The sequence below is a fragment of the Podarcis pityusensis genome (genome assembly GCF_964106645.2).
Source record: "Podarcis pityusensis genome assembly, chromosome: 7".
Taxonomy (NCBI): Eukaryota; Metazoa; Chordata; class Lepidosauria; order Squamata; family Lacertidae; genus Podarcis; species Podarcis pityusensis.
The window spans coordinates 47,882,186-47,901,347 of NC_138031.1; the positions used below are offsets into that span (position 1 = coordinate 47,882,186).

General features: G+C 39.5%; 1 protein-coding gene across 12 annotated transcripts in view; it reads right to left on the minus strand.

Moving 5' to 3' along the window:
* DLGAP1 (DLG associated protein 1) overlaps window positions 1-19,162 on the minus strand; it is a 307,198-nt gene that overhangs the window by 193,929 nt on the left and 94,107 nt on the right. For all 12 annotated transcript variants that reach the window (XM_081013083.1, XM_081013091.1, XM_081013086.1 and 9 more), the window contains one exon: window positions 14,967-15,073. The gene's annotated coding sequence lies outside the window, so the exon portion shown is untranslated. The remainder of the gene's footprint in view (window positions 1-14,966; window positions 15,074-19,162) is intronic.

A 19,162-nucleotide genomic window follows, 5' to 3' on the forward strand; every position in this document is an offset into this window, starting at 1 on the left:
AGGTTCAGGAGTTTGCTAGAGTGGTTCTATCAAGTCCCTGAAGTTTGTTGCTGAGCCACGCTCAGAACTTTGCTGGCATCCTTAGGCATTTCCAAACTCACGCAAAGTAAAAAGGAAAGTCAAGAGTTGCATGGAACTTCATATATGCAACTAAACCCCATGGGTCTCTGGACTCTGGCTACAATAATCTGTTATAGGTTCATTGATGGAAATCCTCTGAGCATTTTAAACATTTATCTAAAAACGTTATTCAATGCAGTTGTGTTTCCTGAAAAGACCAAAACAAAAAAATACAGTGGAGCAAAAACTACAAGCAACCAAGCTTCTTCCTCAAAATTCGCAGAACATTTTGTACCTACTAGATCAGGATTTAGATTCCAATGAATGAAGGCAAACAAGGTTTGCTCAGGGGCAGATTGCTTTCATTTCTATGAAAGATTTAAAAATCTGAAAATGTTTACGCCCTGTTTCCTACAGCAGTGACACCTGGTATATGAATGGATTGTTAAACTGAAGTAACATGCTTGTGTGAACATTCTCTCTACACCTTCCCAGCTAGAGACTGGCATCTCCCCCAAAATCAAGTGCCACAAATACGTGAGACCTACCAATGCAAGCAGTGTCCTGCCTTACATTGTGGACCAATGCTGGTAGCCAATACTGCTGCCCTTCCATTTGCACTTTGGGAAAATTCCCCTATAAGGTTTTTTTGCGGAGGGGATGTTAAAGCAAATTTGCTCATTCTGTACATAAAATTGACAACTCCTGATTGCTTTCTGTGGAACCCAAAGAGCAAAAGTGACAAAACATCTGAGGAAAAGATTTAAGGTCTTCTCAACACAGCTTTCTTTTTCTACTCATGGTATTGAAATCTAAAAAGAAACCTGCAGCAAACTGAACAAACCACATTTCACTGTACTGCCCCTGATTCTGGGTCAAACTCAACAACCCATCAGCATGCAGGAGCCAGATGCTTTTCTCTGGTTCACAAACCCACTAGAATTTAATTCTTATATCACAATTGGCACTTCAAGCATATACACTTCTAAAGCCAGCATTAGGGAACCTACTCTTATTCTCAGCCTTTCAACATGTTCTGTTGCTGAAATTTCTTTTGTCAGAAGAACCTTCTTTTCTGAAAGGTTTTATTTGTTACTTTTTTGTGTAGCCCTTTAAGCTGCTGCAAAGGTAGAGATGTGTACTGGATGCAGTGCTTCTGATGTGCTAACAGCTCTGGCAGGGTATCTCAAGCGGACCCAAGAAGTTATAGTAGTGGATCTCTGTATGCCAAGCCCCTGAGTGAATGAGCGCTGTCGGGGGAATTGTGTGGTGAAGGGATGGTGGTGTTTCATGGCACAGAAGCTACTGAAGAGAAAACAGGTGTAGGAAAAGATGCACGAGGTGGCTGGTACATTATTCATCTATTTATTATACTCATTTCTATACCACAAAGCTCAGATAAAATTCACCTCTGCGATGGCGGTAAAATAACCCTCAATTAAAATCACAACATAGCACTGAAACCAAAGCAAAACACATTAAGGAAACAGAAATAAAGAATGGGTCATCTTACAAGACGGTTATTAAAAATGGTAAATAATTTTTGTAAGAAGCCTTGCTGAAAGAAACAAGTCTGAAGTTGGCACCTAGAACTCATTACAGATGGTGCCAGCTTAATCTGATTACACAGAGAGTTCCACAACCCATGCAAACACACCAAACACACAGTTTCTTTTTGGGGACAGTCAGCTGTACCAGGCAAAAGGTCAGATACGGGTATAAGGAATAAGGTGATCTTATAAGCATACTGGCCCCAGATAGTTTAGGACTTTATATACTGTTATGAGTTTGGGGTGTTAACTTGAGTGCCAGACTCTTCTAATTGCTGGATCAAGCAAGTGTTAAAATCCACTCAAGGCTTCTATTTTTTTTAAAAAAGCCAGGCTAGCTTCCTAGTAAGGTGAAAGGAGAACAAAGGTGTATTAAGGGGCTCAGTGTGAGAAGGCAAATGGATGGGGCCGCTTCCTCAACAGATAAAGCCAGAAGTTAGAACAAAGAGTTTTAGAGGTGACCTAGAAGTAAAGCGGCAAGCCAGATCTCTGCTTGAATCCAAGGTTGTGGCTATGGGAGAAGCAAGACTTTCTTAGGGTGTTAATGCTGCGAACCCCTCCTTCATGGGTTCAGGTTGTATACATGTGTAAATAAATCATATATCCTAAAATCACCATAGTCTCCTCTGTGCCTCATTCCAAATGGAAACACAAACCCTGGGTAAGCACTGAGAACCTCTGGAATCTCGCACCACTTGGGAGACTCGGGTGGAGTGCAACTATACTATAAGTAAGACCATGAACGGTATTGCCAGCCAGTGCAGGTCCATCAGTACTGATGTTATATGTTGTTAGTAGTCAACGCCTGATAAGAACCAGGCTGCAAACCAGCCTCAAGGGTAACCCTACATAGAACACATTACAATGATCTATTCTTTTTAGGTTACCCGTGCCAAACTCTCCTGATTCAAGAATGGTCGCAGCCTGAAAGGCACTTGGGTAACCTGAGCCTCAAACAACAAAGCTGAGTCAATATGTCCCCCACCCCACCCAACTGTGAACTTCACACAGAGTTCAGAACAAGAAACTGGCCAATCTTCTGAACACAGGAACCACTCACCTACAATGTTTTCATCTTGCCAGTGTTTACACTCAATTTAAACTCAATTAATTGGCCCTCATCCAGCCCGCAATTGCATCCCGTTTCCACTCCAGAACTGGCACACACTCACCTAATTTTGATATTATGGAGAAACAGAGCTGGGTGTCACCAGCATATTTCTTACACCATCCCCTAAAACTCCTAATGACCATTTAAACATTTTAATAATAGTAATTTTCTTTAGTGACCACTTCTGCTGATCCCCTGTGATGCCAAGTGGTTCTTGATCCATTCAGTACCACTGCCCCATGTGTTCTTTTTAAAGAACAATATTAATTAATTAATTAATTAAAATCAGGCCACACCTACTTTTATACTTTGACCATTACACTTCAGCAACACCAACACCCTGTGGCCCCCAAAGGGCTGGCCATGAATAAGTAAGGCCCCCAGATGCTGGTCATCTGCCTTACAACAACAAATCAACTAGATGTTGAAAGTTCATTCAAAATAAAAATGTTTTCAAAAGCCATCCAAAACAAACCTCCAATGGTAAGATACTCCACAGTCATGCCACAACCAGTGAACAAGATCTGTCTCTTGTTCTGACATGTCTACTCCAGTGCTACTGTGAAGAGAAAATTCTTGAGGTTTAAATGTTAGCATTAGCACTTTTAAATGAAAAATGAATAGGCAGCTAGCATAGACGAATTGAGTTTAGAGCTTTATGCTTCATTCTTCATGCCCCAGTTAATAATCTGGTGACTGCACTTTGGAAGTTTTCAGAATATTTTAAAAGATAGCAATGTGTAGAGAATATTGTGCTATCTAGTCAGGAAGTGACTAATGCTGCGATCTTAAGAAACATGCCAGGAATAAGCCCCATTGAACAAAACAGGACTTGCTTCAGGGTAAACAAGCATTGGATTATGATGTGAGCTATGGATAACTAACACCATTTCCATCTCCTCCATGAAAGACCGAAGCTCTAAATGCATGCAGCAGCAACTTTATTTTTAGAGGGTTTTTTAAAAAAACCTCTAGTCTGCTCCCACTTTGAAGATGCTGTTTTTTAAAAAAACGAAAAGCAAAACTGAATGACAAATCAATTGTTCCCTTAAGAGAAAATATTCAAAACTGTTTGAATTTGGATGCCAATCTAAAATATGTAGACTATAGTAAACCTTCTGATTTATTTTCATTGCACAATCTTAATTCACCTATTTCATCAACATAAAATTCAGAATGCATGATCAGTCATACCTGCCTACATCATACCTGTTTGTTTATAAACTAAACTAAAACATTATTGCTTTAGCTCCAACATTTCTGGCAAGAAAGCACTCTTTTCAAAACCAGCAAAGAAACCGCCAAGCACGTCACTAATTACTTTGTACCATACCTTTCAAGGAATTCTTAGCACAGATTTAAGAACGGTTGGACAGCTGAGATCTGATCCATACATTTTGTTTTTGTTTTTTTAAAATAATATTTATTATTTTTCAAAAACTTAAACACTAAAAATAAAAAAAAACAATACAATACAACACATCAAATTAACAAAACAAGACAAAGACAATAAAATAAATCAGACAATTTCATTATCCCATCTTTCATTCACTTATTTCCACGACCTCCTTACACCTCCCTTTTTGTATTCCACTTGTTAATTATTTCAGCAATTCCTTTCCATCTTCCTCTGTTTTCTATCCTATAATTATCTTAACTCATTCTAACCTTATTTTTTCCTTTAATGCTCTATTAACCTATCTGTACTTAATTCCTTATAATATTTCTACTAAAGCCATATACCTTCATTTCAACATTTTTCTAACATTCATTAATTTTACAATATTTCTGTAGATAGTCTTTAAACTTTTTCCAATCTTCTTCCACCGACTCTTCTCCCTGGTCTCGGATTCTGCCAGTCATTTCCGCCAGTTCCATGTAGTCCATCAACTTCATCTGCCATTTTTCCCGGGTGGGCAAATCTTGTGTCTTCCAATACTTCGCGATGAGTATTCTTGCTGCTGTTGTTGCATACATAAAAAAAGTTCTATCCTTCTTTAACACCAATTGGCCGACCATGCCCAGGAGAAAGGCCTCTGGTTTCTTCAGGAAGGTATATTTAAATACCTTTTTCATTTCATTATAAATCATCTCCCAGAATGTCTTAATCCTTGGGCATGTCCACCAAAGGTGAAAGAATGTGCCTTCAGTCTCATTACATTTCCAACATTTATTTTCGGGCAAATGGTAAATTTTTGCAAGCTTGACTGGTGTCATGTACCACCTATAAATCATTTTCATTAAGTTTTCTCTTAGGGCATTACATGCCGTAAATTTCATACCTGTGGTCCATAACTGGTCCAGTCAGCCATCATTATATTATGTCCAACATCTTGTGCCCATTTAATCATAGCTGATTTCACTGTTTCATCCTGAGTGTTCCATTTCAACAGCAAGTTGTACATTTTTGACAACTTCTTAATTTTGGAATCTAGCAATTCTGTTTCCAATTTTGATTTTTCCACCTGGAAACCAACTTTTTTGTCCAAATTATATGCCTCCATTATTTGGTAATAATGGAGCCAATCTCGCACTTTATTTTTCAATTTTTCAAAGCTCTGCAATTTTAGTCTGTCTCCCTCTTGTTCCAGAATTTCCCAATACTGATCCATACATTTTGGACTACCACTGCTGACTGGGCTGATGAGACTTGCACTCCAAATAATTAAGAGCATACCAGGTTGCAAAAGCTAGCTCCTGGTGGAACCTACTAAAGCATAGGAGGTTATTGTATACTGGTAAAAATAACTACCAATAGATGTTAACTGACAACTTTCTCACAGTCAAGTTCCAGCTGGACACTACAAATCTCTACCCTGAGGCAAAGAAAAACTGCCTGGGGGAAAATGCTACTGCAAGTGATTGTGACATACTGTCTTATTTGGATGAAAATTCCAATGTCAAGATCATCTTCCAGAAGCTACCAATAGAGCAAACACCGAATCAAAGATTTAACCATCTCAAACAGAAATGAAAAATCATTTTTTATTATCTTTATTTATTTTACCTTCTTTTATGCTTTTGCATAAAAGCATTCATTTATTGGAATATTTGGAATTCAGCAGGAAACACTACTGATGTTTTTGTTCTACCCCAACAGATCTGAAAAGCAAAATTTAAAAACAATAACTAAATTTCCTACCTTTTCTGATCCTATTTCAGTTCAGGAACTCAGAGTATAAAAGAAAACTCAAATAATCTCTTAGCTACCGTCTGAGGTATAATAATAGAACATTATAGGCTCTGGTTTGAGTCTAGCCCGACCATGTTTTTGAAAGAAAATGGTTTTGGCAAAAGTTCTCTCATCAGCAGAATCTTTCATGTCCTTGCTACTGTTTAGAAAGTTTTTCTAAGATGGGATAAATGCCAGGGTTCAGGACCAAAGTCCATAACTGTTTAAGGGCTTTTCCACTAGCAGACTTTATGTTTTCAGACTTTATGTTTTCAGTCTTGAGTCTTCTAGGTATTGTCTGCATTGAATTCTTTTCAATGTATTAGCAAACTGCAGAACTTGCATCCCTAATTATGCACGTTATCTTGGATGTTCTGCAAGAACTTTCAAGGTAAGAGCTGATAAGAGCAAACTTCTCTTCTAAATTATATATGTATCCAACACTGTGTGAGTGGAAGGCTAGCATGTGCAATTAATCCCCCCTCCTTCTCCTCCCCCAACAGCCCTCAAAAAGCATCTCCAGAAGGTTGGAAGGTCCTAACAAACCCTGTGAACTGTGTCACTCAGGACAACAGGTAGTGGGGTGGAATGTCCTGAAATCAGGCAGAGGACCATCCAGGGCCATCCAGTTTCAGGCCATTGCCCCCTCCCCCTACAACCCCATATGACCCAACATGCAATGTTTGCTAGGTCCTCCTGATCTTCTGCAGAGGCTTTTAAAGCAACAGGGACCTGCATGGGGAAGGAGGAGAAGGGAAAGATCTGTTGCACACTGCCCTTTCTTTGTACAATATTGGATGCCATCCACAGTATATAAGTCAAAATGAATGAGGAGATATATATTTTTGGAGGCAAGTACAATATCTCATGTTGCGCAAAAAATGTTTAAATCATAGCAGAACATCAGTTTCCAGAAAAAGGTATACGTCTGTCCCCTAGACCTTCTTGATAGATTTAAAAGAAGGTCATAACTGCCAGAACACTTCTAATGGAAATGAGAATCTTATTCAAACTAGTGTTCTGCCACTGCTCTCCTACAATAAACAAAGAGTGCATGTTTTGTCAGGTCTGGAATCAAACAACTGCTTATTAAAATGCATTTTTGTTACCAAGAGGCTCTTACAGCATCCTCTACATTTAAATAATGCTGACAAAACAATTCTACTTGTTTCGTTGGCATTTATCTTAACAACTGTCATAAAGAATGCACCATGCCTGCAAAAAAGTGCCTTATTAAATTGTAACAGTCTATCAAAGGGTGTCATTGATTGTTAGAAGGAGATTCTTGTCTTCACTGTAAACAGATAAACCAAAGAACAATAAAAGCTGTATATGTGTTTACTACTGGCCATAACAGCCAGTCAATATGTTAAACTACTGATGTGTTTGCTGTCCTGATCTCCTGCACCTTGACTTGACTCACTGCCCAGCAGTCTCCCTGCCTTAGCTGACAGAGCTGGTTTTGTAGGCGGTGTTGATGACTCCCAGACTGCTGGTTCTGGGGGACTTCAGAATCCATGCCAAGGTGTCTGGGGTGTCTCAGGACTTTATGACTGCCGTGACAACCATGGGGATGTCCCAACAAGCCACTGGCCACCTCCTGTCACCACCATTAATTCACCATATTTAATCAGGTCCCCACCCCACCCCTCAGATCCATAGTCACAGCTTGGAAATATTATGATATGCTTGTGTTTGATTTGTGTATGTTATAGAATGATCTCTTGCCAACCTGACTGTGTGTGTTGATTCCTTGGCCTTGGATGTACACTGGCACAGTTTCTGACTGGTAGACACTGACAGTGTTCCCAGGGATGCCTGGTGTATGCCTGTCATGTTTACACCATTTTGAAATTTCTGGTTTAGTTTTCTCACTTCCCAGACTGAACATGCATGGAAAATGGCAACCATTCCATCAATGTAGCAGCGGTTTCTCTCTCCTTTACCCCTTCCATCAGCAAAAATAGAATTGCACTTCTGAAAGCCCTTCTTGCCACAGGTTCCAGGTTAAATTCAATTAACAGTTGATAATGATGCAACACAGAGAATTCAGTCTGTTCAACAAATCTTAGGAAGAATACTGAGAATATCAGGAATAATATAGAAATAATTATGAAGAAACTTATTATCACAAAATACAGCCCTATTACAAAGAGCTTTTGGAATCTTAACTGTGAAAACATATGATTTCAAATGTGGTGAAAGCTACTTGAACCCACATTCACAACCTGAAAACAAGCACTTCAGAATGCAGCAAGTGTGCGCACACTTAAAATGCTATATCTGTCTTCATCCTAAGGAGCTGAGATAAAACAGCTGGAAGACAAGAGAATAATAATAAGATGGGGTAATGAAATACCTGTTGCCATCCAAATGTTGTCTCAATGTTTGACTAGATAATTCAATATAATAGGAAACCAGATAATTTCATCTCGTACCAGGTATTTGGTCAAACTGTTATTTGCACAGTAGGAGCAAAGTTTAAAAAGAAGAAATAATTTGCCATTTCATTTGTGCTCTCTTCCACATGAAATGAAAACAAAACATTTAGAAAATCGAGGTAATATTTGAGTTACTTTTTGCTTAGTCAAAAATGAGTGCACAGAAAGATATTATTGCTATGAATTCTCCGAGAATGTTGATTAGATAGAAATTGCAAAGAATATTTTCTCTCAAAAGATACTGTATAGCAATAGCAAATAATATATAAAACAAGGTTATGCTTAACGTCAAGATAACACTACTGTCAGAAAACACTGCTGTCCTCCTTTTAAAAAAAACATAAATTAATAGCCTAGTTAGCTTTCAAAAGTGTTGTGCCCAGTTGGCTGCTAAACTAGACTAGTACTAACAGTAGGCTGTCAAAATCCTTCTTCCTCCCTCCTCCAGAACACCCTTGAAGCCAATGCCCTTGTAAGAGGTTAGCACTTTTCATGATCATTTAAGAAATCTAATCAATTGGTGCCATCACGTATTACATACAAAGTGACACTGTAAGTGTGGCTGCAGGACTAAACTGATCCATTTGTTATGCCATCTCTCTAAAAAAAGGAAGGATCGCTGGGCTGTCTTGAAGAATTTGACTTAAGGGGTCTAATTTAGTACTAGGGCTAAAAGGTCACTAATAACGACCTATATTCTGGCACTTCAATTACAAACACCTTTCAGGCATAAACAGTGGTTTGTTGCACTCTAGCTGCAGCCTTTACCTGGGATTAGCAGCAGAACCACCACCACCCTCGCCTCCCCAAAAAGCTCACAAGGAAGATGAAATAGAGGAGTTGTCCACATCCCAAAAGGCAGGATGCCCTGGAATGACACTTACCTTCTTCCTACTGTGCCAGTGGCTCTGTTACATGTGGCAGGAACTGGCTGCTGCCACCACCATACTGCCTGACAGTGCTGGGCAAGGTTGCTTCTGAATTCCAGCACAAGGCTATTATACCCATTCATAGGGCTTCAGAAGACAAGAGTACCAATTATTAGATTAAGCTGCACTGAAAGTGATATAAGAATACATCTAATTTTAAATCCACACAGGTGGTTTTCTGGTCTCCTTCCAGTTATTATATCCTCTTACTGCCCCCCTCCCAATAATTACATAAATGTAAGTTTTGAAGGTAGAGTTCGGACTCTATACTTTACCCCTATATGCCATATTAAAACCAATTTTCATAGGAACAAGTTAACCACATTCATTTTCTTCCATTCAGAATTACGTACAACCAGTGGCCTTTTAGCAGTCGATTGCGGGCTCCAACTTTTTATAAGACACACAAGCAGGTGTCAGTAACAATTTGCTTCAAATACATGCTGCTACATCTCTTTGCTGGAATTGATGGCCCATGGAAAGCAGCTACACCGTAACAATGAAAACTGCAGCAATCTCGTCAGGATAATTTTCCTTCTGATGGTGATGTATGGTTCTTTAGGATGACAAATAGCCGCTGCAGCAATGTCAGAGCCCTAGCAATTCAGGAAAGGAGCTTGTTTGTCAAGCAGATGCCTTGTACAATCAGAATTGCAAAATATCCAGAACAGAGCAGCTAGGGTATCAGAAGTCACAATTAATTTATATAATGAATTTAAAATACTGGGCTCTGCAAGGATTTCACTAAAGATATTTGACTTTATCCAGTGCCTTATTGCAGGCATGAATATTCTGATGGGCATGCAAAGCTCTTCAACCCTGAAGAGCTTCTCCATTCATTACAGCAGAAGGAACAATCCTGCACATACTAAGAGATGGGGAAAATATTTGCCTCTACCAAAGTGGATGGTGAATCCTGCTTGCAGAGGAGTTCAGGATGTGGGCCAAGGCAGCTGTGGGTATCTTTATGTTTTTCACCACATTTGAGAATACAGTCTACAAGGGAGTGGAAAGAGGGCCTTTTCGGTGGTGGCACACCAGCTTTCGAATGCTCTCCCCAAAGAGGCTCACCTGTCTACCAATACCTCTTTATTTCCCCAAGCTTTGTATCTTTCATTGAGCTGTTTAACTTTTCAAAATCTGGGTTTTTCCCCTCTGAATACCGTAGAATATGGCTAATGCACAAGCACCCATGCTTACCAAAGATGAAAGAGAGCTGAGAGTAAAGTGACAGATGAACAAGCCACAGAGGACAAATGAGCAAGCACAAACAACCACTTACAAAGTCCATTAATTGACTGGCATGTGTGGGATTCCAAACAATCTGAAGAACAGTTGCACATGTGTAACTGTGAACTACAGCCTATGATTAAAGTTCTGTAATCAAACTATAAAATAAACAAAGGATACAAAATGGGCAGTCATTTTTAAAATCCTGACTATGATATATAAATAATTTGAGAGGAAATATGAGCAAAGGAAGGGGGGAAAGCAATGACATGCAAAGAAAAAGGAATCTTTCAAAATCTTGGGTGAACAGATGGGAAAGATTCTTTACAGAGAACCAAATTAGCAGCTGCCACATCAGTGCAACTTTACACAATCTTGAAAGGGTTTTTGCGTGAACTTTAGGTCTGGCAGCTGCTTTTGAACAATGGCACAGATTTCTCTTTTAACACTTACATAAAATCATATACTTATTTGAGCTTACAGACCTCAGAGAGCTCTTTAATCATTATATACAATGACAAACATTTAGACTGATGTGTGCCTCCAGAGAGCTAATGCAGTTTTCATGATAGCAGATCAACAAACATCAACATGACTTCAGAGTTAAGGCAATTTCCAGAAGAGTGACAAAATTAAGGGTCTCGCCTATTTTCTAGAACCAGTTACCCGCCTTTCTCAAAATTGTCTATGACTGATTTGACCTTTCCTTGAAATTTACAGTTCAATACAATCTAGTAGCTGCTGTTCTCTAAGGACCCAGAGTGCAAGTGCATAGTATAGCAGTATGACTTTGCACGTGAAGCTTAGGCAGTAGGAAAGCCATTCATGTCCCCATCATTCTTGCTAGTGGTTACCTATACTACATGTGCCTGAAGCAAGGACAGCCACTTTACTGTGTATTTCTTTCCCAGGTGGCATGAAGGCCAATATGAACTGGAAAACAGAGTGAACAAAAAACCAGCAAATGAGTCCAGTTAATCCAGAACCAATGACTGCTTGTTAAAAGGGATACCATTTCCTGTCTGTTCAGTGGCAACTAGAAAGATTATAGAGTGAACGCACCAATTCCAGAGTAGGAAGCATGTCTCGGTATAGCCAGAAAGAAGCTGTCTACAAAATACTATGTTGGCCCAATAATTTTCACCATGACTGCCTTTAGCACAGTTTACAGTTAATCCAAAATATATGTTCTTTGGCTCTCCAGCAAACAGCTTCCTTCTGAATCCATCTGAAGCGAGGAAGTTAACAATGGGTGCTTCCAGCATGTGTCTGAATACTCTATAAGCACCCATTGTCATTGTCTCTTAAGTGCAATGGTGAAGGGACACCTTCTGTACAGAATGCTCTTCACTGGTAGTAAGTGAAGAGCAGGTCTCAGTTATCAGAGAAGCTTCTTCAAGGAAAACCTGCAAGACTTGAATACTGCTGGAGTCAGAATCACAGGGGCTTTGAAGACATCCATATATATATCAGGGCTCAGCAAACTTTTTTCAGCAGGGGGCCAGTCCACTGTCCCTCAGACCTTGTGCGGGGCTGGACTATATTATGAAAAATATATATGAATGAATTCCTTTGCCCCACAAATAACCCAGAGGTGCATTTTAAATAAAGCACAAATTCTACTCATGTAAAAACATCAGGCAGGCCCCACAAATAACCCAGAGATGCCTTTTAAATAAAAGCACACATTCTACTCATGTAAAAACATGCTGATTCCTGGACCATCCATGGGCCAGATTTAGAAGGCGACTGGGCTGGATCCAGTCCCTAGGCCTCAGTTTGCCTACCCATTATATATATGGACCGGGAATATGTATGAGATCACCAGCAGTAGCCACCCACAAAGAGCTTGAGCACTGCATGGGTGATGGACTGATGCTAAACTCTTATAAACGAAAAAACCCACCTTTCTCCTTTTGTAATTGAGGTAAGTCCAAGATGGCTTCTGAAAGCAAACCCTGAATCCAAGATGTGTCAGAACAGTGAGGTCAGGGTTATGCCATTATTTATCCTGTTCTTCCTTTCTTATCAAATACTCCACAGCTAAATCCACCTATCAGTGGTAATAAAATTCATTTCAAAATACTGTGTTTCAAAATCTGCTTCCATAATAACTTTATTAAATGTATTCCTGATTTATACTTAACTATGCAAGTTTGTATTTACTTATTTTAAAAACTTATATCTTGCCTCCTTTCTGACGAACTCATAGTGGCTAAGAAGTCAGAAAACAAAAGCATTATTTCAAACTATAAAACTGTACTCCCCCCATTAAATTTCATCATGAAAACCAATAAAACCACACATCCACAGTAGGAGACAAAAAGAAAACGCAACCAGCCTCACATATACGTTTGAAACCATTCCCCAGTAACCACTCTCCCTCATACAGAGCTAAACACATCCATTGCATCTTGTTTTCAGTCAATATACAAGCAACAAAGTGAAAGCAAACCTATTTTTTGATAGCAAAACCAACTCCCTTATCTAGGAAAAAATCCTGTGACTCCGCTATACAGCTGCAAATAAAACGTTTTGAATGTGTTGTAAAGTGCAATATACAATTGTGACATTAGATGGGGACTGTGGGCTATAGCAAATTCAATGCATTTTTCATAGTGATTTTTTTTTATAAAAAAAGCATATTCACAACCTTTTTAACATGTGTGTAGATTACACCCTGCTTTCTTTACTTAGTTTAAATAGATTTTTCAATAATTTGACAAAACTGTTTGTAGTGGATTGCCTGAGAATAACCCAAGAACTTGTTTTGTCATGCTATGCCATCAAAAGCATATGAACTGTTCATAGCACCTCAGGTATATTTGTGTGTTTTATGATGGTACTGAAGAAGACTTAACCTTATCTTTCTTTCTTAACATTATCTTTCTGAGATTTGGCAAGTTTCAGTTTATATCCAATTCTGGCAGAAAGTAAAAAATAGAGACTTTTTCTTTAAAGACAAACAATTTTAAAAGTTTGCTGCCCAAAAAACCCTGGAGATGGATCTGCCTGAAATTTGGCATCCTTATACTTCTAATGGAGACATCCACCCTTGTGAAAACGTGTTGCGATTTTTAAATAGCGGGGACAAAATAGAGCTTCCGATTTAAGAGATCAGATCTGGAACCAAATAACAAATAGAATCAAAATGACACAGAGAGAAACTGCAACTGATCAGCTGCTTCCACACACTACAGATACAAGAGGAATAAGGTAGTTGCTGCACAATCCTAATATGTACTGTGCAAGATTCCTGATCATGAATATTTTTCAAAGGCTGGAACACACTTTTCAGTTGCCATGTGCAGCTGCTGCTGAGAATGGTCTCCCCATGGCAACTGATTCTTATCTGGCCTGTGACATTTAGAATTACTTACCATGTGGAGATCAACCCACACATGTGCATACTCAGTAGGCACTAGAATACGCATATTCGGTAGACACTGGAATGACAGGGAGGCTGACAATATGATGGCCAGCCTGATTATGGAATAACCTCCAACATTATAAGCAAGAAGAGATCAAGCACCACAGGGAGGAGGGTTTTGCTGCCATCCCTCTGACAAGCTACATTTTCTCCAGCCTTTAGAACTAAAAGGTTCATGCTATGTCCAACTCTAACCTAAATTATTCATTACTGGAGGCTTAGGTTTTTATTTCTGCATTTAAAACAACACTACTCATAATCTGCACCATCAGTCCTTCTGATATAAGGATACCTTTGCCGTCAATTAAGAAAATCTATTGGATCTTGTTAGGCAGCAAGGTAAAATAATTAGCATTAAGAATGCTCCTGAGACTGTCAAACGGTGCCTTTGATGAACGCAGCTCATTGTCTACCAAAGGAAATCCCCAAGGTGAAATAAAACACCACACAGATCTAATGCGGATGTTTTTATTGGCTGAAGGGAGCCTATAATGCATATAAAATTAAATGCTGTTGCCTCTTCAGGGACATAATTTGTATAGGTGCCTTAAAAGCAAATCCAAAGAATTACGTTTTATGAGCTTACATGCTGCTGTGCAGGAAAATAGATGCTTTAGATTTGGTGCAATGAATGCCAGGCCAGTGCAATGCCATAAGCTGCAGTAATGTGTTAACATCACAAAACCACAAACAGCCTCAAAGAATAAGAAACATCAAACATTGATCACATCTAGGGATGGATCCACGATGAATAATAATGAGAAATTATCAAATGCCAATAAATGTAACCTTTAGACTAGGCATGATTACATTATAAATGTGCCTGCAGCAACTAAAAACAACACCATGAAACCAGACCAGGTGGTTGTGGAATGTGATCATCAATCACTCCACGTTCATAAGATGCAAGGCATGTCTTAGCCAGGTGCTGAATGAAGCTGGGGCTAGAGCCCTTCTGGCCTTGATGAGAGCATGTTCAGTAGACATCTTCTGTCAAATTTCTGAACAAACGTATGCAGTGAAAGAAATAAAAGAAACCATACCTCCAGTAGTCAGTTTTCCATTTTCACTTGTTGCGTGTTTAGGAGATGAAAATGGTGTGCAGTTCTCAGTGCAGAATGTCACTTGTGATGTTTGATTCTTGGCTGTTCTGAAATGCAACCAAATGTAACAATTAATGCTGCTAGCCTATAAGCAACGCCGAAACCAGCAATCTATCCAACTTGTCTCATTCAGCCTTAAATGGCACTTCAACAATGAGGAATTTTGACGGCAGTACTTCCACATACAGCAACTTCATTTGACCTGGGAAAGGGGGCGGGGAGTTAAATGTTGATAGTGTTGCATAATGTAATTGTCCTTAGGCTTAAATCCAGCGTGGTTCTTTTTTCTTGATTGGAGGAAAGCAAATTGTCACCACGCAAAAAAGGCCCAAACAAATTGCACCTGCCTAGGAAGATTTAAGCACCAATAGCGTGGGAAGCATAAGTGAAATCTGAATGCAAGGTGAACCATATTCTAAAAGGAGTATGGCAAGAGCTCTGGAGAAGACAAGCATTCTGCAGGTGCTGATTCTAAAACTTCTGCTGTAAGCAGCTAAAGAAAGGTGTTTAATAGGATCAAGTTAAAAATCAATTCAAATGTGCTGCGGAACGATACAGAAGAAGAGCAAGTGTACTGTTGTCCAAACATGAGTTTTTACAACACTTGTGCTATCAAGGTATGTTATTTATTTTGTATTGTTTTGGTAGCATTCTGGAGCCCAAAGGGCTACAACTGACGTACTGCTGTTTACCTGTTGTTCTAATTGCTTACTTTTAATTCCTAAAAAGGCACCTGTATATCATCTCTTCCTTTCTCTGCTAATAACAGTTAAGGACCAATGCATAGCAATAATCACCTAGAGAAAATATTAATGCATCACGATCGTTGAATACAAGTGGCAGTGAAACTGAACTTCTGTAGTTCACCAATACAGTCATACCTCGGGTTACAGACGCTTCAGGTTGCGTGATTTCGGGTTGCGCACCGCGCCGAACCCCGAAGTACCAGAACGGGTTAATTCTGGGTTTCAGCGCTCGCGCATGCGCAAAAGCACTAAATCGCACTTTGCGCATGTGCAGAAGCGCCGAATCACGATCTGCGCATGCACAGACGTGGCGCTGTGGGTTGTGAACACTGCGGGTTGCGAATGTGCCTCCCACACGGATCACGTTCGGAACCCGAGTGTCCACTGTAGTATAAATCAGGTCAAAAGCATATGCATTACCAGAGATACAGCATCAGCATATCTGGCCCATTTATTTTTGTGTTAACTAGCCTGCATAAGTTACTCATGTTTTCAGATCTCAGAAAAGACTGATCCCATAAATTTAGAGATAAATTAGTCATGCAGATACCTGACATTCCCTCTTGCTGCTGAAAATCAACACTGAAAGTTGTGAATGGGAGTACAAGAGGAGTGGGATAGTGTGCCTTTAAACTGTTCCTACTAAAACCTCCCCCCCCCCAAAAAAAACCCACAAACTGGCATGGGGCTTCCATACCATTTCTTCTGCAGAGAGGGGAAAAACCTCATCTAGTGCAAGATGATTTTGAGGGGACAAATGTGGAAAGGGAAAGACCTAAGCAGCCTCTTTCCCCGTCATTCCTCTGCTCAACATAGGGCTCATCTAGTCTTCCTTTTGTGCTGCATTTCTAGGCACAGATCTGGGCTTTAAAGCTCCATGTCTGAGAGGTTTTGTTTTTGTTGTTTCCCTGGGAAACCCCACATTTTACCACTGTATCAGAGCAAATGGCAATAAGGTTCTTTGCAGAAGTGTTTCCCCCATCAACTTCTCCTCTGCTATAAAAAGATACCACTCATCTGCCTCCCATACACAGTGAGTTAAGAAAGTGTTACAAATACCCAAACAATTCCGGTATATGTCCCTGTAATCAACTACTGCACAAGGTTGCAGAATTATAACATGCTATTTCAGAATTCTTTTTTCCAAAGCGTTCAGATTTTCGTATTAAATCCCACAATAATGTACTGCAAAATCACACTCTGTCTCCTTGCTGCTGTACTCACGCAGTCATATTTCTCTACACCCACATACCTCTTTACCTTAAAAACACACATATTCAGTTTTTCTTCTCTATAATTAATATGACCAGAATAGCTCTTTAAACCATAGTCAGGCAATTACTTATTCTGCTAGCCAACTGAATTTAAACTCTGTTGGTCAGCATGACTCACAGCACAAACTTGCATCCTTTAATACTATAATTTACTTACACCCATTTGAATATCCTTAAAGTCAACAACAGAGTATTATGGTTCACGTAATTATTAGGCTACTATTTTTACACCGACAATAATTATTCTTTCGCATCATCCCTTTGCCACAATGCGCACACACAACTTTTGTCTGAAAGTGCTTCACAATTCATATAAAAGCCATTCAATATGCAACTCAGAAGAAAATTAATTAATAAAACCCATTCTAACCCTCTTCTGCCATTAAAATAAATTTTACCCATGTAACAGCAATTGACATGTCTCTGGTTTGTCACACATCAATGGAAGAAAAGGGCTTAGTGACAGTTGGGTGCAGCCAAATATGCTTTACTCAGAGTAGACCCATTGATAGTAATGGATGTAAGTTAGTCATGTCAACTACCTTTAATGGGTTTACTTTATTTGTGCAAAACCAAGAGGGTCCAGCGGAGCAATACTGATATGGTAACTTTATTTAAACTTCATTTCATGGAAAGCTGTTGGTAGAGCCATAGTTCAGCTTGTTGGTTGCCACTACGAGTGATTTCAATGAGAAAATGAAACAGCATGTTGATTCCTCAGCCAGGGAGTATACAAACTTTTAATAATGTACCTTCTTTCTGTGTGCACAGATATTTCTCTCTGTAGCCTTGTGGAGCTGTCATACAGAGTTAACAATTGGTTAATCTCCTCAAGTAAGGTGACATGCCATATTCAAAGTATTATAAAATTCTCCAGTGCACTTTTTGGTGAGAAGAGCAAGGAGAGGGCCGCAGAGCCTGGGAGAGGAAGTGAATGAGCAGCCACGAGCCCAAAGTCCTCTCCAGTCTCTTCCTGGGGTGAGTCGCAGGGGAAGTAACAAGAATTCCTCTCGTTACAGAATGGGTTTGTTATTCACGTCTTTCATCCTAGAGCTGAAAGCTTCCTTTCAATTATGGCTGAAAGGTAAAATTGCACAGATCAACAAACTGCATTAGACTGTTAGGATTTATTATTCTTTTTTCAGTTTAAAAGTTGGTTGGAAAAAAACACACCAGAGAGTTAGGGGTAAAAAAATCAAAACACACACATGGCAAAAATAAACATACAACAAAATGGTGCATTGGCAATGCAATGGATAATCTTAAGTTAGGTTGTGGTATATACTGTTTAGGGAGGATATGGTGGCTGGAAAGAATGGGGGCATAATTGGTATGAGGAGCCCAGGGAGTCACATGCAGCAGTCGATGGCGGGATGGGGCTGCAGCAATCTTTTTATTTCTATCTGGTTGGGCTGGTGCAGCAGCGGGATGGATGGGGGAGGGGCACAGCAATGGTGAGGTCAGTGCAATGCAAATGTGCCAGCAGGAGCAGCGGATTGGCTCCGCGGGCATGTTTGCACCACACTGACCACACTGCGGTGCCCCTTCCACTCTCCATCCCAGTATACTGCAGTATTCAGCAAGGCAGAGTTCAGCAAAACCTTCCTTCTGTAAGCCACTTTCCTCATCCATAAGACCACCAAGCACATGTCATCTATTACTCTGTATGAATCATGCTAAGCCAATTCTCAACATTCCAACTTGAAAGGAAATAGCATGGCTCACACCGAATACATGTGCCTCTAAAACTAATTTCCTGTAAGAAAACATTTATGGATTTCATTACCCTAACAAGCTGTTTATCTTCTTCAGGATTGCCAGGAGCAGGTGGATAGACAGTTTTAGCATTTGGGAACATGAAGTGAATGTCCTGGTGTTCTCTTCCAAAAAAATCATAACATACATCATAGATCAAGTTTTAGTCAGTATGCTCAAATTATGGCAGGCGATTTTTCATTCAATCTATCATTTATTTAATCTAGCATGAGGTCGAATAACATTAATGGGAAATCCTGGGAAATAGTTTTAATTTTATGCTTTGTGATATTTTTAGAATACAAAGACACAGCAATGTCCAACTGGTCCACTGGTGGTGATGATGATGATGATGGTGATG